This window comes from Procambarus clarkii, chromosome 69 (genome assembly GCF_040958095.1).
Source record: "Procambarus clarkii isolate CNS0578487 chromosome 69, FALCON_Pclarkii_2.0, whole genome shotgun sequence".
NCBI lineage: Eukaryota > Metazoa > Arthropoda > Malacostraca > Decapoda > Cambaridae > Procambarus > Procambarus clarkii.
Window position 1 is genome coordinate 28,497,339 of NC_091218.1, and position 21,014 is coordinate 28,518,352.

Here is a 21,014-nt window from a genome sequence, read left to right on the forward strand (position 1 = left end):
GCGGCGAAAATCGCGCGGTTTTTGGCCGGTAGCGCCGAAAATCGCGATTTTTGCCCGCCAGCTGCGAAAATCGCATGGTTTTTGGCCGCTAGCGGCGAAAATCGCGTGGTTTTTGGCCGGTAGCGGCGAAATTCGCGCGATTTTTGGCCGGTAGCGGCGAAAAAATCGCGATTTTTGCCCGCCAGCTGCGAAAATCGCTAGATTTTTGGCCGCAAGCGGCGAAAATCGCGATTTTTGCCCGCCAGCTGCGAAAACCGCATGGTTTTTGGCCGCTAGCGGCGAAAATCGCGCTATTGTTGCCCGCCAGCTGCGAAAATCGATTGGTTTTTGGCGGCTAGCGGCGAAAATCGCGCTATTTTTGGCCGGTAGCGGCGAAAATCTCGATTTTTGCTCGCCAGCTGCTAAAATCGCATGGTTTTTTGGCCGCTAGCGGCGAAAATCGCGCTATTTTTGGCCGGTAGCGACGAAAAAATCGCGATTTTTGCCCGCTACCTGCGAAAATCGCATGGTTTTTGGCCGCTAGCGGCGAAAATCGCGCGGTTTTTGGCCGGTAGCGGCGAAATTCGCGCGATTTTTGGCCGGTAGCGGCGAAAAAATCGCCATTTTTGCCCGCCAGCTGCGAAAATCGCCAGATTTTTGCCCGCCAGCTGCGAAAATCGCATGGTTTTTGGCCGCAAGCGACGAAAATCTGCGATTTTTGCCCGCCAGCTGCGAAAATCGCATGGTTTTTGGCCGCTAGCGGCGAAAATCGCGATATTTTTGGCCGGTAGCAGCGAAAATCGCGATTTTTGCCCGCCAGCCGTAAAAATCGCCCGATTTTTGGCCGCAAGCGGCGAAAATCGCACGGTTTTTGTCAGCTAGATGCGAAAATCGCGCTATTTTTGGCTGGTAGCAGCGAAAATCGCGATTTTTGCTCGCCAGCCGCAAAAATCGCCAGATTTTTGGCCGCAAGCGGCGAAAATCGCACGGTTTTTGCCCGCCAGCTGCGAAAATCGCATGGTTTTTGGCCGCTAGCGGCGAAAATCGCGCGGTTTTTGCCGGTAGCGGCGAAAATGGCGATTTTTGCCCGCCAGCTGCGAAAATCGCATGGTTTTTGGCCGCTAGCGGCGAAAATCGCGCTATTTTTGCCCGCTAGCTGCGAAAATCGCTTGGTTTTTGGCCGCTAGCGGCGAAAATCGCGTTATTTTTGGCCGGTAGCGGCGAAAGTCGCGATTTTTGCTCGCCAGCTGCTAAAATCGCTTGTTTTTTGGCCGCTAACGGCGAAAATCGCGCTATTTTTGGCCGGTAGCAGCAAAAATCGCGATTTTTGCCCGCCAGCCGCAAAAATCGCCCGATTTTTGGCCGCAAGCGGCGAAAATCGCACGGTTTTTGGCCGCTAGATGCGAAAATCGCGCTATTTTTGGCTGGTAGCAGCGAAAATCGCGATTTTTGCCCGCCAGCCGCGAAAATCGCCCGATTTTTGGCCGCTAGCGGCGAGGATCGCACTGTTTTTGGCCGCTAGCGGCGAAAATCGTGCTATTTTTGGCCGGTAGCGGCGAAAATCGCGATTTTTGCTCGCCAGCTGCTAAAATCGCATGGTTTTTGGCCGATAGCGGCGAAAATCGCGCGGTTTTTGGCCGGTTGCGGCGAAAATCGCGCTATTTTTTCCCGCCAGCTGCAAAAGTCGCATAGTTTCTGGCCGCTAGCGGCGAAAATCGCGCGATTTTTGGCCGCTGGTGGCGAAATTCGCACGATTTTTGGCCGCTAGCGGCGAAATTTGCACGATTTCTGGCCGCTAGGGCCGAAAATCGCGTCATTTTTGGCTGCTAGCGGCGAAAATAGCCCTTTTTTTGGCCGCTAGCGGCGAAAATCGGTCGATTTTTGGCATGTAGCGGCGAATTTCGCGCGATTTTTACCCGCCAGCTGCAAAAATTGCATTGTTTCTGGCCGCTAGCGTCGAAAATAGCGCGGTTTTCGGCCGCTAGCGGCGAAAGTCGCGCTATTTTTGGCCGGTAGCAGTGAAAATCGCGATTTTTGCCCGCCAGCCGCAAAAATCGCCAGATTTTTGGCCGCAAGCGCGAAAATCGCGCGGTTTTTGGCCGGTAGCGGCGAAATTCGCGCGATTTTTGGCCGGTAGCGGCGAAAAAATCGCGATTTTTGCCCGCCAGCTGCGAAAATCGCCAGATTTTTGGCCGCAAGCGACGAAAATCTGCGATTTTTGCCCGCCAGCTGCGAAAATCGCATGGTTTTTGGCCGCTAGCGGCGAAAATCGCGCGGTTTTTGGCCGGTACCGGCGAAAATGGCGATTTTTGCCCGCCAGCTGCGAAAATCGCATGGTTTTTGGCCGGTAGCGGCGAAAATCGCGCTTTTTTTGCCCGCCAGCTGCGAAAATCGATTGGTTTTTGGCCGCTAGCGGCAAAAATCGCGCTATTTTTGGCCGGTAGCGGCGAAAATCGCGATTTTTGCTCGCCAGCTGCTAAAATCGCATGGTTTTTGGCCGCTAACGGCGAAAATCGCGCTATTTTTGGCCGGTAGCAGCGAAAATCGCGCTATTTTTGGCTGGTAGCAGCGAAAATCGCGATTTTTGCCCGCCAGCCGCAAAAATCGCCAGATTTTTGGCCGCAAGCGGCGAAAATCGCACGGTTTTTGGCCGGTAGCGGCGAAAATGGCGATTTTTGCCCGCCAGCCGCAAAAATCGCCAAATTTTTGGCAGCAAGCGGCGAAAATCGCACGGTTTTTGGCCGCTAGCGACGAAAATCGCGCTATTTTCGGCCGGTAGCAGCGAGAAAATCGCGATTTTTGCCCGCCAGCTGCAAAAATCGCATGGTTTTTGACCGCTAGCGGCGAAAATCGATTGGTTTTTGGCCCCTAGATGCGAAAATCGCGCTATTTTTGGCCGGTAGCAGCGAAAATCGCGATTTTTGCCCACCAGTCGCGAAAATCGCCCGATTTTTGGCCGCTAACGGCGAAAATCGCACTGTTTTTGGCCTGTAGCGGCGAAAATCGCGCTATTTTTGGCCGGTAGCGGCGAAAATCGCGATTTTTGCTCGCCAGCTGCTAAAATCGCATGGTTTTTGCCCACTAGCGACGAAAATCGCGCGATTTTTGGCCGCTAGCGGCGAAATTCGCACGATTTTTGGCCACTAGCGGCGAAATTTGCACGATTTTTGGCCGCTAGCGGCGAAAATCGGTCGATTTTTGGCATGTAGCGGCGAAATTCGCGCGATTTTTACCCGCCAGCTACAAAAATTGCATGGTTTTTGGCCGCAAGCGGCGAAAATCGCACGGTTTTTGGCCGCTAGATGCGAAAATCGCGCTATTTTTGGCCAGTAGCATCGAAAATCGCGATTTTTGCCCGCCAGCCGCAAAAATCGCCAGATTTTTGGCCGCAAGCGGCGAAAATCGCACGGTTTTTGGCCGCTAGCGGCGAAAATCGCGTTATTTTTGGCCGGTAGCAGCGAAAAAATAGCGATTTTTGCCGGCCAGCTGCAAAAATCGCATGGTTTTTGGCCGCTAGCGGCAAAAATCGCGCGGTTTTTGGCCGGTATCGGCGAAAATCGCGCTATTTTTGCCCGCCAGCTGCAAAAATCGCATAGTTTTTGGCCGCTAGCGGCGAAAATCGGTCGATTTTTGGCAAGTAGCGGCGAAGTTCGCGCGGTTTTTGCCCGCCAGCTGCAAAAATCGCATGGTTTCTGGCTGGTAGCGTCGAAAATAGCGCGGTTTTCGGCCAGTAGCGGCGAAAATCGCTATTTTTGCTCGCCAGCTGCTAAAATCGCATGGTTTTTGGCCGCTAACGGCGAAAATCGCGCTATTTTTGGCCGGTAGCAGCGAAAATCGCGATTTTTGCCCGCCAGCTGCAAAAATCGCATGGTTTTTGACCGCTAGCAGCGAAAATCGATTGGTTTTTGGCCGCTAGAGGCGAAAATCGCGCTATTTTTGGCCGGTAGCAGCGAAAATCGCGATTTTTGCCCGCCAGTCGCGAAAATCGCCCGATTTTTGGCCGCTAGCGGCGAAAATCGCACTGTTTTTGGCCGCTAGCGGCAAGAATCGCGCTATTTTTGGCCGGTAGCGGCGAAAATCGCGATTTTTGCTCGCCAGCAGCTAAAATCGCATGGTTTTTGGCCGCTAGCGGCGAAAATCGCGATATTTTTGGCCGGTAGCAGCGAAAATCGCGTGTTTTGCCCGCCAGCCGCAAAAATCGCCCGATTTTTGGCCGCAAGCGGCGGAAATCTCACGGTTTTTGGCCGCTAGATGCGAAAATCGCGCTATTTTTTGGCCGGTAGCAGCGAAAATCGCGATTTTTGCTCGCCAGCCGCAAAAATCGCCAGATTTTTGGCCGCAAGCGGCGAAAATCGCACGGTTTTTGCCCGCCAGCTGCGAAAATCGCATGGTTTTTGGCCGCTAGCGGCGAAAATCGCGCGGTTTTTGGCCGGTAGCGGCGAAAATGGCGATTTTTGCCCAACAGCTGCGAAAATCGCATGGTTTTTGGCCGCTAGCGGCGAAAATCGCGCTATTTTTGCCCGCCAGCTGCGAAAATCGATTGGTTTTTGGCCGCTAGCGGCGAAAATCGCGCTATTTTTGGCCGGTAGCGGCGAAAATCGCGATTTTTGCTCGCCAGCTGCTAAAATCGCATGGTTTTTGGCCGCTAACGGCGAAAAGCGCGCTATTTTTGCCCGCCAGCCGCAAAAATCGCCAGATTTTTGGCCGCAAGCGGCGAAAATCGCACGGTTTTTGGCCGGTAGCGGCGAAAATGGCGATTTTTGCCCGCCAGCCGCAAAAATCGCCAGATTTTTGGCAGCAAGCGGCGAAAATCGCACGGTTTTTGGCCGCTAGCGGCGAAAATCGCGCTATTTTTGGCCGGTAGCAGCGAGAAAATCGCGATTTTTGCCCGCCAGCTGCAAAAATCGCATGGTTTTTGGCTGCTAGCGGCGAAAATCGATTGGTTTTTGGCCGCTAGATGCGAAAATCGCGCTATTTTTGGCCGGTAGCAGCGAAAATCGCGATTTTTGCCCGCCAGTCGCGAAAATCGCCCGATTTTTGGCCGCTAGCGGCGAAAATCGCACTGTTTTTGGCCGCTAGCGGCGAAAATCGCGCTATTTTTGGCCGGTAGCGGCGAAAATCGCGATTTTTACTCGCCAGCTGCTAAAATCGCATGGTTTTTGGCCGCTAGCGTCGAAAATCGCGCGATTTTTGTCCGCTAGCGGCGAAATTCGCACGATTTTTGGCCGCTAGCGGCGAAATTTGCACGATTTTTAGCCGCTAGCGAAGAAAATCGCCTCATTTTTGGCCGATAGCGGCGAAAATTGCCCCTTTTTTGGCCGCTAGCGGCGAAAATCGGTCGATTTTTGGCATGTAGCGGCGAAATTCGCGCGATTTTTACCCGCCAGCTGCAAAAATCGCATGGTTTTTGACCGCTAGCGGCGAAAATCGATTGGTTTTTGGCCGCTAGATGCGAAAATCGCGCTATATTTGGCCGGTAGCAGCGAAAATCGCGATTTTTGCCTGCCAGTCGCGAAAATCGCCCGATTTTTGGCCGCTAGCGGCGAAAATCGCACTGTTTTTGGCCGCTAGCGGCGAAAATCGCGCTATTTTTGGCCGGTAGCGGCGAAAATCGCGATTTTTGCTCGCCAGCAGCTAAAATCGCATGGTTTTTGGCCGCTAGCGGCGAAAATCGGTCGATTTTTGGCATGTAGCGGCGAAATTCGCGCGATTTTTACCCGCCAGCTGCAAAAACTGCATGGTTTTCGGCCGCAAGCGGCGAAAATCGCACGGTTTTTGGCCGCTAGATGCGAAAATCGCGCTATTTTTGGCCAGTAGCATCGAAAATCGCGATTTTTGCCCGCCAGCCGCAAAAATCGCCAGATTTTTGGCCGCAAGCGGCGAAAATCGCACGGTTTTTGGCCGCTAGCGGCGAAAATCGCGCTATTTTTGGCCGGTAGCAGCGAAAAAATAGCGATTTTTGCCGGCCAGCTGCAAAAATCGCATGGTTTTTGGCCGCTAGCGGCAAAAATCGCGCGGTTTTTGGCCGGTAGCGGCGAAAATCGCGCTATTTTTGCCCGCCAGCTGCAAAAGTCGCATAGTTTTTGGCCGCTAGCGGCGAAAATCGCGCGATTTTTGGCCGCTAGCGGCGAAATTCGCATGATTTTTGGCCGCTAGCGGCGAAAATCGCGCGATTTTTGGCCGCTAGCGGCGAAATTCGCATGATTTTTGGCCGCTAGCGGCGAAATTTGCACGATTTTTGGCCGCTAGCGGCGAAAATCGCCCCATTTTTGGCCGCTAGCGGCGAAAATAGCCCCTTTTTTGGCCGCTAGCGGCGAAAATCGGTCGATTTTTGGCAGGTAGCGGCGAAGTTCGCGCGGTTTTTGCCCGCCAGCTGCAAAAATCGCATGGTTTCTGGCCGGTAGCGTCGAAAATAGCGCGGTTTTCGGCCAGTAGCGGCGAAAATCGCTATTTTTGCTCGCCAGCTGCTAAAATCGCATGGTTTTTGGCCGCTAACGGCGAAATTCGCGATTTTTGCCCGCCAGCTGCAAAAATCGCATGGTTTTTGACCGCTAGCGGCGAAAATCGCGCTATTTTTGGCCGGTAGCAGCGAAAATCGCGATTTTTGCCCGCCAGTCGCGAAAATCGCCCGATTTTTGGCCGCTAGCGGCGAAAATCGCACTGTTTTTGGCCGCTAACGGCGAAAATCGCGATTTTTGCTCGCCAGCAGCTAAAATCGCATGGTTTTTGGCCGCTAGCGGCGAAAATCGCGATATTTTTGGCCGGTAGCAGCGAAAATCGCGATTTTTGCCCGCCAGTCGCGAAAATCGCCCGATTTTTGGCCGCTAGCGGCGAAAATCGCACTGTTTTTGGCCGCTAACGGCGAAAATCGCGATTTTTGCTCGCCAGCAGCTAAAATCGCACTGTTTTTGGCCGGTAGCGGCGAAAATCGCGATTTTTGCTCGCCAGCAGCTAAAATCGCATGGTTTTTGGCCGCTAGCGGCGAAAATCGCGATATTTTTGGCCGGTAGCAGCGAAAATCGCGTGTTTTGCCCGCCAGCCGCAAAAATCGCCCGATTTTTGGCCGCAAGCGGCGAAAATCGCACGGTTTTTGGCCGCTAGATGCGAAAACGCGCTATTTTTTGGCCGGTAGCAGCGAAAATCGCGATTTTTGCTCGCCAGCCGCAAAAATCGCCAGATTTTTGGCCGCAAGCGGCGAAAATCGCACGGTTTTTGCCCGCCAGCTGCGAAAATCGCATAGTTTTTGGCCGCTAGCGGCGAAAATCGCGCGGTTTTTGGCCGGTAGCGGCGAAAATGGCGATTTTTGCCCAACAGCTGCGAAAATCGCATAGTTTTTGGCCGCTAGCGGCGAAAATCGCGCTATTTTTGCCCGCTAGCTGCGAAAATCGATTGGTTTTTGGCCGCTAGCGGCGAAAATCGCGCTATTTTTGGCCGGTAGCGGCGAAAATCGCGATTTTTGCTCGCCAGCTGCTAAAATCGCATGGTTTTTGGCCGCTAACGGCGAAAAGCGCGCTATTTTTGGCCGCTAGCAGCGAAAATCGCGATTTTTGCCCGCCAGCCGCAAAAATCGCCCGATTTTTGGCCGCAAGCGGCGAAAATCGCACGGTTTTTGGCCGCTAGAGGCGAAAATCGCGCTATTTTTGGCTGGTAGCAGCGATAATCGCGATTTTTGCCCGCCAGCCGCAAAAATCGCCAGATTTTTGGCCGCAAGCGGCGAAAATCGCACGGTTTTTGGCCGGTAGCGGCGAAATTCGCACGATTTTTGGCCGCTAGCGGCGAAATTTGCACGATTTTTAGCCGCTAGCGAAGAAAATCGCCTCATTTTTGGCCGATAGCGGCGAAAATTGCCCCTTTTTTGGCCGCTAGCGGCGAAAATCGGTCGATTTTCGGCATGTAGCGGCGAAATTCGCGCGATTTTTACCCGCCAGCTGCAAAAATTGCATGGTTTTTGGCCGCAAGCGGCGAAAATCGCACGGTTTTTGGCCGCTAGCGGCGAAAATCGCGCTATTTTTGGCCGGTAGCAGCGAGAAAATCGCGATTTTTGCCCGTCAGCTGCAAAAATCGCATGGTTTTTGGCCGCTAGCGGCGAAAATCGATTGGTTTTTGGCCGCTAGATGCGAAAATCGCGCTATTTTTGGCCGGTAGCAGCGAAAATCGCGATTTTTGCCCGCCAGTCGCGAAAATCGCCCGATTTTTGGCCGCTAGCGGCGAAAATCGCACTGTTTTTGGCCGCTAGCGGCGAAAATCGCGCTATTTTTGGCCGGTAGCGGCGAAAATCGCGATTTTTGCTCGCCAGCTGCTAAAATCGCATGGTTTTTGGCCGCTAGCGGCGAAAATCGCGCGATTTTTGGCCGCTAGCGGCGAAATTCGCACGATTTTTGGCCGCTAGCGGCGAAATTTGCACGATTTTTAGCCGTTAGCGAAGAAAATCGCCTCATTTTTGGCCGATAGCGGCGAAAATTGCCCCTTTTTTCGCCGCTAGCGGCGAAAATCGGTCGATTTTTGGCATGTAGCGGCGAAATTCGCGCGATTTTTACCCGCCAGCTGCAAAAACTGCATGGTTTTCGGCCGCAAGCGGCGAAAATCGCACGGTTTTTGGCCGCTAGATGCGAAAATCGCTCTATTTTTGGCCAGTAGCATCGAAAATCGCGATTTTTGCCCGCCAGCCGCAAAAATCGCCAGATTTTTGGCTGCAAGCGGCGAAAATCGCACGGTTTTTGGCCACTAGCGGCGAAAATCGCGCTATTTTTGGCCGGTAGCAGCGAAAAAATAGCGATTTTTGCCGGCCAGCTGCAAAAATCGCATGGTTTTTGGCCGCTAGCGGCAAAAATCGCGCGGTTTTTGGCCGGTAGCGGCGAAAATCGCGCTATTTTTGCCCGCCAGCTGCAAAAATCGCATAGTTTTTGGCCGCTAGCTGCGAAAATCGCGCGATTTTTGGCCGCTAGCGGCGAAATTCGCATGATTTTTGGCCGCTAGCGGCGAAATTTGCACGATTTTTGGCCGCTAGCGGCGAAAATCGCCCCATTTTTGGCCGCTAGCGGCGAAAATAGCCCCTTTTTTGGCCGCTAGCGGCGAAAATCGGTCGATTTTTGGCAGGTAGCGGCGAAGTTCGCGCGGTTTTTGCCTGCCAGCTGCAAAAATCGCATGGTTTCTGGCCGGTAGCGTCGAAAATAGCGCGGTTTTCGGCCAGTAGCGGCGAAAATCGCTATTTTTGCTCGCCAGCTGCTAAAATCGCATGGTTTTTGGCCGCTAACGGCGAAAATCGCGATTTTTGCCCGCCAGCTGCAAAAATCGCATGGTTTTTGACCGCTAGCGGCGAAAATCGCGCTATTTTTGGCCGGTAGCAGCGAAAATCGCGATTTTTGCCCGCCAGTCGCGAAAATCGCCCGATTTTTGGCCGCTAGCGGCGAAAATCGCACTGTTTTTGGCCGCTAGCGGCGAAAATCGCGCTATTTTTGGCCGGTAGCGGCGAAAATCGCGATTTTTGCTCGCCAGCAGCTAAAATCGCATGGTTTTTGGCCGCTAGCGGCGAAAATCGCGATATTTTTGGCCGGTAGCAGCGAAAATCGCGTTTTTTGCCCGCCAGCCGCAAAAATCGCCCGATTTTTGGCCGCAAGCGGCGAAAATCGCACGGTTTTTGGCCGCTAGATGCGAAAATCGCGCTATTTTTTGGCCGGTAGCAGCGAAAATCGCGATTTTTGCTCGCCAGCCGCAAAAATCGCCAGATTTTTGGCCGCAAGCGGCGAAAATCGCACGGTTTTTGCCCGCCAGCTGCGAAAATCGCATGGTTTTTGGCCGCTAGCGGCGAAAATCGCGCGGTTTTTGGCCGGTAGCGGCGAAAATGGCGATTTTTGCCCAACAGCTGAGAAAATCGCATGGTTTTTGGCCGCTAGCGTCGAAAATCGCGCTATTTTTGCCCGCCAGCTGCGAAATTCGCATGATTTTTGGCCGCTAGCGGCGAAATTTGCACGATTTTTGGCCGCTAGCGGCGAAAATCGCCCCATTTTTGGCCGCTAGCGGCGAAAATAGCCCCTTTTTTGGCCGCTAGCGGCGAAAATCGGTCGATTTTTGGCAGGTAGCGGCGAAGTTCGCGCGGTTTTTGCCCGCCAGCTGCAAAAATCGCATGGTTTCTGGCCGGTAGCGTCGAAAATAGCGCGGTTTTCGGCCAGTAGCGGCGAAAATCGCTATTTTTGCTCGCCAGCTGCTAAAATCGCATGGTTTTTGGCCGCTAACGGCGAAAATCGCGATTTTTGCCCGCCAGCTGCAAAAATCGCATGGTTTTTGACCGCTAGCGGCGAAAATCGCGCTATTTTTGGCCGGTAGCAGCGAAAATCGCGATTTTTGGCCGCCAGTCGCGAAAATCGCCCGATTTTTGGCCGCTAGCGGCGAAAATCGCACTGTTTTTGGCCGCTAGCGGCGAAAATCGCGCTATTTTTCGCCGGTAGCGGCGAAAATCGCGATTTTTGCTCGCCAGCAGCTAAAATCGCATGGTTTTTGGCCGCCAGCGGCGAAAATCGCGATATTTTTGGCCGGTAGCAGCGAAAATCGCGTTTTTTGCCCGCCAGCCGCAAAAATCGCCCGATTTTTGGCCGCAAGCGGCGAAAATCGCACGGTTTTTGCCCGCCAGCTGCGAAAATCGCATGGTTTTTGGCCGCTAGCGGCGAAAATCGCGCGGTTTTTGGCCGGTAGCGGCGAAAATGGCGATTTTTGCCCAACAGCTGAGAAAATCGCATGGTTTTTGGCCGCTAGCGTCGAAAATCGCGCTATTTTTGCCCGCCAGCTGCGAAAATCGATTGGTTTTTGGCCGCTAGCGGCGAAAATCGCGCTATTTTTGGCCGGTAGCAGCGAAAATCGCGATTTTTGCCCGCGAGCCGCAAAAATCGCCCGATTTTTGGCCGCAAGCGGCGAAAATCGCACGGTTTTTGGCCGCTAGATGCGAAAATCGCGCTATTTTTGGCCGGTAGCAGCGAAAATCGCGATTTTTGCTCGTCAGCCGCAAAAATCGCCGGATTTTTGGCCGCAAGCGGCGAAAATCGCACGGTTTTTGCCCGCCAGCTGCGAAAATCGCATGGTTTTTGGCCGCTAGCGGCGAAAATCGCGCGGTTTTTGGCCGGTAGCGGCAAAAATGGCGATTTTTGCCCGCCACCTGCGAAAATCGCATGGTTTTTGGCCGCTAGCGGCGAAAATCGCGCTATTTTTGCCCGCCAGCTGCGAAAATCGATTGGTTTTTGGCCGCTAGCGGCGAAAATCGCGCTATTTTTGGCCGGTAGCAGCGAAAATTGCGATTTTTGCCCGCCAGCCGCGAAAATCGCCCGATTTTTGGCCGCTAGCGGCGAGAATCGCACTGTTTTTGGCCGCTAGCGGAGAAAATCGCGCTATTTTTTGACCGGTAGCAGCGAAAATCGCGATTTTTGCCCGCCAGCCGCAAAAATCGCCAGATTTTTGGCCGCAAGCGGCGAAAATCGCACGGTTTTTGCCCGCCAGCTGCGAAAATCGCATGGTTTTTGGCCGCTAGCGGCGAAAATCGCGCGGTTTTTGGCCGGTAGCGGCGAAAATGGCGATTTTTGCCCAACAGCTGCGAAAATCGCATGGTTTTTGGCCGCTAGCGGCGAAAATCGCGCTATTTTTGCCCGCCAGCTGCGAAAATCGATTGGTTTTTGGCCGCTAGCGGCGAAAATCGCGCTATTTTTGGCCGTTAGCAGCGAAAATCGCGATTTTTGCCCGCCAGTCGCGAAAATCGCCCGATTTTTGGCCGCTAGCGGCGAGAATCGCACTGGTTTTGGCCGCTAGCGGCGAAAATCGCGCTTTTTTTTGGCCGGTACCGGCGAAAATCGCGATTTTTGCTCGCCAGCTGCTAAAATCGCATGGTTTTTGGCCGCTAGCGGCAAAAATCGCGCGGTTTTAGGCCGGTTGCGGCGAAAATCGCGCTATTTTTTCCCGCCAGCTGCAAAAGTCGCATAGTTTCTGGCCGCTAGCGGCGAAAATCGCGCGATTTTTGGCCGCTAGCGGCGAAATTCGCACGATTTTTGGCCGCTAGCGGCGAAATTTGCACGATTTTTGGCCGCTAGCGCCGAAAATCGCCTCATTTTTGGCCGCTAGCGGCGAAAATAGCCCCTTTTTTGGCCGCTAGCGGCGAAAATCGGTCGGTTTTTGGCATGTAGCGGCGAAATTCGCGCGATTTTTACCCGCCAGCTGCAAAAATTGCATAGTTTCTGGCCGCTAGCGTCGAAAATAGCGCGGTTTTCGGCCGCTAGCGGCGAAAGTCGCGCTATTTTTGGCCGGTAGCAGTGAAAATCGAGATTTTTGCCCGCCAGCCGCAAAAATCGCCAGATTTTTGGCCGCAAGCGGCGAAAATCGCACGTTTTTTGGCCGCTAGCGGCGAAAATCGCGATTTATTCCCGCCAGCCGCAAAAATCACCAGATTTTTGGCCGCAAGCGCGAAAATCGCACGGTTTTTTGCCGCTAGCGGCGAAAATCGCGCTATTTTTGGCCGGTAGCGACGAAAAAATCGCGATTTTTGGCCGCCACCTGCGAAAATCGCATGGTTTTTGGCCGCTAGCGGCGAAAATCGCACGGTTTTTGGCCGGTAGCGGCGAAATTCGCGCGATTTTTGGCCGGTAGCGGCGAAAAAATCGCGATTTTTGCCCGCCAGCTGCGAAAATCGCCAGATTTTTAGCCGCAAGCGACGAAAATCTGCAATTTTTGCCCGCCAGCTGCGAAAATCGCATGGTTTTTGGCCGCTAGCGGCGAAAATCGCGATATTTTTGGCCAGTAGCGACGAAAAAATCGCGTTTTTTGGCCGCCACCTGCGAAAATCGCATGGTTTTTGGCCGCTTGCGGCGAAAATCGCCCGATTTTTGGCCGGTAGTGGCGAAATTCGCGCGATTTTTGGCCGGTAGCGGCGAAAAAATCGCGATTTTTGCCCGCCAGCTGCGAAAATCGCCAGATTTTTGGCCGCTAGATGCAAAAATCGCGCTATTTTTGGCCGGTAGCAGCGAAAATCGCGATTTTTGCTCGCCAGCCGCAAAAATCGCCAGATTTTTGGCCGCAAGCGGCGAAAATCACACGCTTTTTGCCCGCCAGTTGCGAAAATCGCATGGTTTTTGGCCGCTAGCGGCGAAAATCGCGCGGTTTTTGGCCGGTAGCGGCGAAAATGGCGATTTTTGCCCGCCAGCTGCAAAAATCGCATGGTTTTTGGCCGCTAGCGGCGAAAATCGAGCTATTTTTGCCCGCCAGCTGCGAAAATCGATTGGTTTTTGGCCGCTAGCGGCGAAAATCACGCTATTTTTGGCCGGTAGCGGCGAAAATCGCGATTTTTGCTCGCCAGCTGCTAAAATCGCATGGTTTTTGGCCGCAAACGGCGAAAATCGCGCTATTTTTGGCCGGTAGCAATGAAAATTGCGATTTTTGCCCGCCAGCCGCAAAAATTGCCCGATTTTTGGCCGCAAGCGGCGAAAATCGATTGGTTTTTGGCCGCTAGATGCGAAAATCGCGCTATTTTTGGCCGGTAGCAGCGAAAATCGCGATTTTTGCCCGCCAGTCGCGAAAATCGACCGATTTTTGGCTGCTAGCGGCGAAAATCGCACTGTTTTTGGCCGCTAGCGGCGAAATTGGCGCTATTTTTGGCCGGTAGCGGCGAAAATCGCGATTTTTGCTCGCCAGCTGCTAAAATCGCATGGTTTTTGGCCGCTAGCGGCGAAAATCGCGCGATTTTTGGCCGCTAGCGGCGAAATTCGCACGATTTTTGGCCGCTAGCGGCAAAATTTGCACGATTTTTAGCCGCTAGCGAAGAAAATCGCCTCATTTTTGGCCGATAGCAGCGAAAATTGCCCCTTTTTTGGCCGTTAGCGGCGAAAATCGGTCGATTTTTGGCATGTAGCGGCGAAATTCGCGCGATTTTTACCCGCCAGCTGCAAAAATTGCATGGTTTCTGGCCGCAAGCGGCGAAAATCGCACAGTTTTTGCCCGCTAGATGCGAAAATCGCGCTATTTTTGGCCAGTAGCATCGAAAATCGCGATTTTTGCCCGCCAGCGGCGAAAATCGCACGGTTTTTGGCCGCTAGCGGCGAAAATCGCGCTATTTTTGGCCGGTAGCGGCGAAGTTCGCGCGGTTTTTCCCGCCAGCTGCAAAAATCGCATGGTTTTTGGCCGCTAGCGGCGAAAATCGATTGGTTTTTGGCCGCTAGATGCGAAAATCGCGCTATTTTTGGCCGGTAGCAGCGAAAATCGCGATTTTTGCCCGCTAGTCGCGAAAATCGCCCGATTTTTGGCCGCTAGCGGCGAAAATCGATTGTTTTTTGGCCGCTAGCGGGGAAAATCGCGCTATTTTTGGCCGGTAGCGGCAAAAATCGCGATTTTTGCTCGCCAGCTGCTAAAATCGCATGGTTTTTGGCCGCTAACGGCGAAAATCTCGCTATTTTTGGCCGGTAGCAGCGAAAATCGCGATTTTTGCCCGCCAGCCTCCAAAATCGCCAGATTTTTGGCCGCAAGCGGCGAAAATCGCGCGGTTTTTGGCCCCTAGATGCGAAAATCGCGCTTTTTTTGGCTGGTAGTAGCGAAAATCGCGATTTTTGCCCGCCAGCCGCAAAAATCGCCAGATTTTTGGCCGCAAGCGGCGAAAATCGCACGGTTTTTGGCCGCTAGCGGCGAAAATCGCGATTTTTGCCCGCCAGCCGCAAAAATCGCCAGATTTTTGGCAGCAAGCGGCGAAAATCGCACGGTTTTTGGCCGCTAGCGGCGAAAATCGCGCTATTTTTGGCCGGTAGCAACGAGAAAATCGCGATTTTTGCCCGCCAGCTGCAAAAATCGCATGGTTTTTGGCCGCTAGCGGCGAAAATCGATTGGTTTTTGGCCGCTGGATGCGAAAATCGCGCTATTTTTGGCCGGTAGCAGCGAAAATCGCGATTTTTGCCCGCCAGTCTCGAAAATCGCCTGATTTTTGGCCGCTAGCGGCGAAAATCGCACGTTTTTTGGCCGCTAGCGACGAAAATCGCGATTTTTGCCCGCCAGCCGCAAAAATCGCCAGATTTTTGGACGCAAGCGCGAAAATCGCACGGTTTTTGGCCGCAAGCGGCGAAAATCGCGCTATTTTTGGCCGGTAGCGACGAAAAAAATCGCGATTTTTGGCCGCCACCTGCGAAAATCGCATGGTTTTTGGCCGCTAGCGGCGAAAATCGCGCGGTTTTTGGCCGGTACCGGCGAAATTCGCGCGATTTTTGGCCAGTATCGGCGAAAAAATCGCGATTATTGCCCGCCAGCTGCGAAAATCGCCAGATTTTTGGCCGCAAGCGACAAAAATCTGCGATTTTTGCCCGCCAGCTTCGAAAATCGCATGGTTTTTGGCCGCTAGTGGCGAAAATCGCGATATTTTTGGCCGGTAGCGACGAAAAAATCGCGATTTTTGGCCGCCACCTGCGAAAATCGCATGGTTTTTGGCCGCTAGCGGCGAAAATCGCCCGGTTTTTGGCCGGTAGTGGCGAAATTCGCGCGATTTTTGGCCGGTAGCGGCGAAAAAATCGCGATTTTTGCCCGCCAGCTGCGAAAATCGCCAGATTTTTGGCCGCAAGCGACGAAAATCTGCTATTTTTGCCCGCCAGCTGCGAAAATCGCATGGTTTTTGGCCGCTAGCGGCGAAAATCGCGATATTTTTGGCCGGTAGCAGCGAAAATCGCGATTTTTGCCCGCCAGCCGCAAAAATCGCCCGATTTTTGGCCGCAAGCGGCGAAAATCGCACGGTTTTTGGCCGCTAGATGCGAAAATCGCGCTATTTTTGGCCGGTAGCAGCGAAAATCGCGATTTTTGCTCGCCAGCCGCAAAAATCGCCAGATTTTTGGCCGCAAGCGGCGAAAAACGCACGGTTTTTGGCCGCTAGCGGCGAAAATCGCGATTTATGCCCGCCAGCCGCAAAAATCGCCAGATTTTTGGCAGCAAGCGGCGAAAATCGCACGGTTTTTGGCCGCTAGCGGCGAAAATCGGTCGATTTTTGGCATGTAGCGGCGAAATTCGCGCGATTTTTACCCGCCAGCTGCAAAAATTGCATAGTTTCTGGCCGCTAGCGTCGAAAATAGCGCGGTTTTCGGCCGCTAGCGGCGAAAGTCGCGCTATTTTTGGCCGGTAGCAGTGAAAATCGAGATTTTTGCCCGCCAGCCGCAAAAATCGCCAGATTTTTGGCCGCAAGCGGCGAAAATCGCACGTTTTTTGGCCGCTAGCGGCGAAAATCGCGATTTTTGCCCGCCAGCCGCAAAAATCGCCAGATTTTTGGACGCAAGCGCGAAAATCGCACGGTTTTTGGCCACAAGCGGCGAAAATCGCGCTATTTTTGGCCGGTAGCGACGAAAAAATCGCGATTTTTGGCCGCCACCTGCGAAAATCGCATGGTTTTTGGCCGCAAGCGACGAAAATCTGCTATTTTTGCCCGCCAGCTGCGAAAATCGCATGGTTTTTGGCCGCTAGCGGCGAAAATCGCGATATTTTTGGCCGGTAGCAGCGAAAATCGCGATTTTTGGCCGTCAGCCGCAAAAATCGCCCGATTTTTGGCCGCAAGCGGCGAAAATCGCACGGTTTTTGGCCGCTAGATGCGAAAATCGCGCTATTTTTGGCCGGTAGCAGCGAAAATCGCGATTTTTGCTCGCCAGCCGCAAAAATCGCCAGATTTTTGGCCGCAAGCGGCGAAAAACGCACGGTTTTTGGCCGCTAGATGCGAAAATCGCGCTATTTTTTGGCCGGTAGCAGCGAAAATCGCGATTTTTGCTCGCCAGCCGCAAAAATCGCCAGATTTTTGGCCGCAAGCGGCGAAAATCGCACGGTTTTTGCCCGCCAGCTGCGAAAATCGCATGGTTTTTGGCCGCTAGCGGCGAAAATCGCGCGGTTTTTGGCCGGTAGCGGCGAAAATGGCGATTTTTGCCCAACAGCTGAGAAAATCGCATGGTTTTTGGCCGCTAGCGTCGAAAATCGCGCTATTTTTGCCCGCCAGCTGCGAAAATCGATTGGTTTTTGGCCGCTAGCGGCGAAAATCGCGCTATTTTTGGCCGGTAGCAGCGAAAATCGCGATTTTTGCCCGCAAGCCGCAAAAATCGCCCGATTTTTGGCCGCAAGCGGCGAAAATCGCACGGTTTTTGGCCGCTAGATGCGAAAATCGCGCTATTTTTGGCCGGTAGCAGCGAAAATCGCGATTTTTGCTCGTCAGCCGCAAAAATCGCCGGATTTTTGGCCGCAAGCGGCGAAAATCGCACGGTTTTTGCCCGCCAGCTGCGAAAATCGCATGGTTTTTGGCCGCTAGCGGCGAAAATCGCGCGGTTTTTGGCCGGTAGCGGCAAAAATGGCGATTTTTGCCCGCCACCTGCGAAAATCGCATGGTTTTTGGCCGCTAGCGGCGAAAATCGCGCTATTTTTGCCCGCCAGCTGCGAAAATCGATTGGTTTTTGGCCGCTAGCGGCGAAAATCGCGCTATTTTTGGCCGGTAGCAGCGAAAATTGCGATTTTTGCCCGCCAGCCGCGAAAATTGCCCGATTTTTGGCCGCTAGCGGCGAGAATCGCACTGTTTTTGGCCGCTAGCGGAGAAAATCGCGCTATTTTTTGACCGGTAGCAGCGAAAATCGCGATTTTTGCCCGCCAGCCGCAAAAATCGCCAGATTTTTGGCCGCAAGCGGCGAAAATCGCACGGTTTTTGCCCGCCAGCTGCGAAAATCGCATGGTTTTTGGCCGCTAGCGGCGAAAATCGCGCGGTTTTTGGCCGGTAGCGGCGAAAATGGCGATTTTTGCCCAACAGCTGCGAAAATCGCATGGTTTTGGGCCGCTAGCGGCGAAAATCGCGCTATTTTTGCCCGGCAGCTGCGAAAATCGATTGGTTTTTGGCCGCTAGCGGCGAAAATCGCGCTATTTTTGGCCGGTAGCAGCGAAAATCGTGATTTTTGCTCGTCAGCCGCAAAAATCGCCCGATTTTTGGCCGCAAGCGGCGAAAATCGCACGGTTTTTGCCCGCCTGCTGCGAAAATCGCATGGTTTTTGGCCGCTAGAGGCGAAAATCGCGCGGTTTTTGGCCGGTAGCGGCAAAAATGGCGATTTTTGCCCGCCAGCTGCGAAAATCGCATGGTTTTTGGCCGCTAGCGGCGAAAATCGCGCTATTTTTGCCCGCCAGCTGCAAAAATCGATTGGTTTTTGGCCGCTAGCGGCGAAAATCGCGCTATTTTTGGCCGTTAGCAGCGAAAATCGCGATTTTTGCCCGCCAGTCGCGAAAATCGCCCGATTTTTGGCCGCTAGCGGCGAGAATCGCACTGTTTTTGGCCGCTAGCGGCGAAAATCGCGTTTTTTTTTGGCCGGTACCGGCGAAAATCGCGATTTTTGCTCGCCAGCTGCTAAAATCGCATGGTTTTTGGCCGCTAGCGGCAAAAATCGCGCGGTTTTAGGCCGGTTGCGGCGAAAATCGCGCTATTTTTTCCCGCCAGCTGCAAAAGTCGCATAGTTTCTGGCCGCTAGCGGCGAAAATCGCGCGATTTTTGGCCGCTAGCGGCGAAATTCGCACGATTTTTGGCCGCTAGCGGCGAAATTTGCACGATTTTTGGCCGCTAGCGCCGAAAATCGCCTCATTTTTGGCCGCTAGCGGCGAAAATAGCCCCTTTTTTGGCCGCTAGCGGCGAAAATCGGTCGGTTTTTGGCATGTAGCGGCGAAATTCGCGCGATTTTTACCCGCCAGCTGCAAAAATTGCATAGTTTCTGGCCGCTAGCGTCGAAAATAGCGCGGTTTTCGGCCGCTAGCGGCGAAAGTCGCGCTATTTTTGGCCGGTAGCAGTGAAAATCGAGATTTTTGCCCGCCAGCCGCAAAAATCGCCAGATTTTTGGCCGCAAGCGGCGAAAATCGCACGTTTTTTGGCCGCTAGCGGCGAAAATCGCGATTTATTCCCGCCAGCCGCAAAAATCACCAGATTTTTGGCCGCAAGCGCGAAAATCGCACGGTTTTTGGCCGCTAGCGGCGAAAATCGCGCTATTTTTGGCCGGTAGCGACGAAAAAATCGCGATTTTTGGCCGCCACCTGCGAAAATCGCATGGTTTTTGGCCGCTAGCGGCGAAAATCGCACGGTTTTTGGCCGGTAGCGGCGAAATTCGCGCGATTTTTGGCCGGTAGCGGCGAAAAAATCGCGATTTTTGCCCGCCAGCTGCGAAAATCGCCAGATTTTTAGCCGCAAGCGACGAAAATCTGCAATTTTTGCCCGCCAGCTGCGAAAATCGCATGGTTTTTGGCCGCTAGCGGCGAAAATCGCGATATTTTTGGCCAGTAGCGACGAAAAAATCGCGTTTTTTGGCCGCCACCTGCGAAAATCGCATGGTTTTTGGCCGCTTGCGGCGAAAATCGCCCGGTTTTTGGCCGGTAGTGGCGAAATTCGCGCGATTTTTGGCCGGTAGCGGCGAAAAAATCGCGATTTTTGCCCGCCAGCTGCGAAAATCGCCAGATTTTTGGCCGCTAGATGCAAAAATCGCGCTATTTTTGGCCGGTAGCAGCGAAAATCGCGATTTTTGCTCGCCAGCCGCAAAAATCGCCAGATTTTTGGCCGCAAGCGGCGAAAATCACACGCTTTTTGCCCGCCAGTTGCGAAAATCGCATGGTTTTTGGCCGCTAGCGGCGAAAATCGCGCGGTTTTTGGCCGGTAGCGGCGAAAATGGCGATTTTTGCCCGCCAGCTGCAAAAATCGCATGGTTTTTGGCCGCTAGCGGCGAAAATCGAGCTATTTTTGCCCGCCAGCTGCGAAAATCGATTGGTTTTTGGCCGCTAGCGGCGAAAATCACGCTATTTTTGGCCGGTAGCGGCGAAAATCGCGATTTTTGCTCGCCAGCTGCTAAAATCGCATGGTTTTTGGCCGCAAACGGCGAAAATCGCGCTATTTTTGGCCGGTAGCAATGAAAATTGCGATTTTTGCCCGCCAGCCGCAAAAATTGCCCGATTTTTGGCCGCAAGCGGCGAAAATCGCACGGTTTTTGGCCGCTAGATGCGAAAATCGCGCTATTTTTGGCTGGTAGCAGCGAAAATCGCGATTTTTGCCCGCCAGCCGCAAAAATCGCCAGATTTTTGGCCGCAAGCGGCGAAAATCGCACGGTTTTTGGTCACTAGCGGCGAAAATCGCGCTATTTTTGGCCGGTAGCAGCGAGAAAATCGCGATTTTTGCCCGCCAGCTGCAAAAATCGCATGGTTTTTGGCCGCTAGCGGCGAAAATCGATTGGTTTTTGGCCGCTAGATGCGAAAATCGCGCTATTTTCGGCCGGTAGCAGCGAAAATCGCGATTTTTGCCCGCCAGTCGCGAAAATCGCCCGATTTTTGGCTGCTAGCGGCGAAAATCGCACTGTTTTTGGCCGCTAGCGGCGAAATTGGCGCTATTTTTGGCCGGTAGCGGCGAAAATCGCGATTTTTGCTCGCCAGCTGCTAAAATCGCATGGTTTTTGGCCGCTAGCGGCGAAAATCGCGCGATTTTTGGCCGCTAGCGGCGAAATTCGCACGATTTTTGGCCGCTAGCGGCAAAATTTGCACGATTTTTAGCCGCTAGCGAAGAAAATCGCCTCATTTTTGGCCGATAGCAGCGAAAATTGCCCCTTTTTTGGCCGCTAGCGGCGAAAATCGGTCGATTTTTGGCATGTAGCGGCGAAATTCGCGCGATTTTTACCCGCCAGCTGCAAAAATTGCATGGTTTCTGGCCGCAAGCGGCGAAAATCGCACAGTTTTTGCCCGCTAGATGCGAAAATCGCGCTATTTTTGGCCAGTAGCATCGAAAATCGCGATTTTTGCCCGCCAGCGGCGAAAATCGCACGGTTTTTGGCCGCTAGCGGCGAAAATCGCGCTATTTTTGGCCGGTAGCGGCGAAGTTCGCGCGGTTTTTCCCGCCAGCTGCAAAAATCGCATGGTTTTTGGCCGCTAGCGGCGAAAATCGATTGGTTTTTGGCCGCTAGATGCGAAAATCGCGCTATTTTTGGCCGGTAGCAGCGAAAATCGCGATTTTTGCCCGCTAGTCGCGAAAATCGCCCGATTTTTGGCCGCTAGCGGCGAAAATCGAT

The 21,014-nt window shown here is 53.2% G+C and overlaps 1 protein-coding gene across 1 annotated transcript in view; it reads right to left on the reverse strand.

The window, feature by feature from the left end:
• LOC138355907 (uncharacterized) overlaps positions 1-21,014 on the reverse strand; it is an 83,009-nt gene that overhangs the window by 10,632 nt on the left and 51,363 nt on the right. The gene's annotated exons all lie outside the window — the stretch shown is intronic.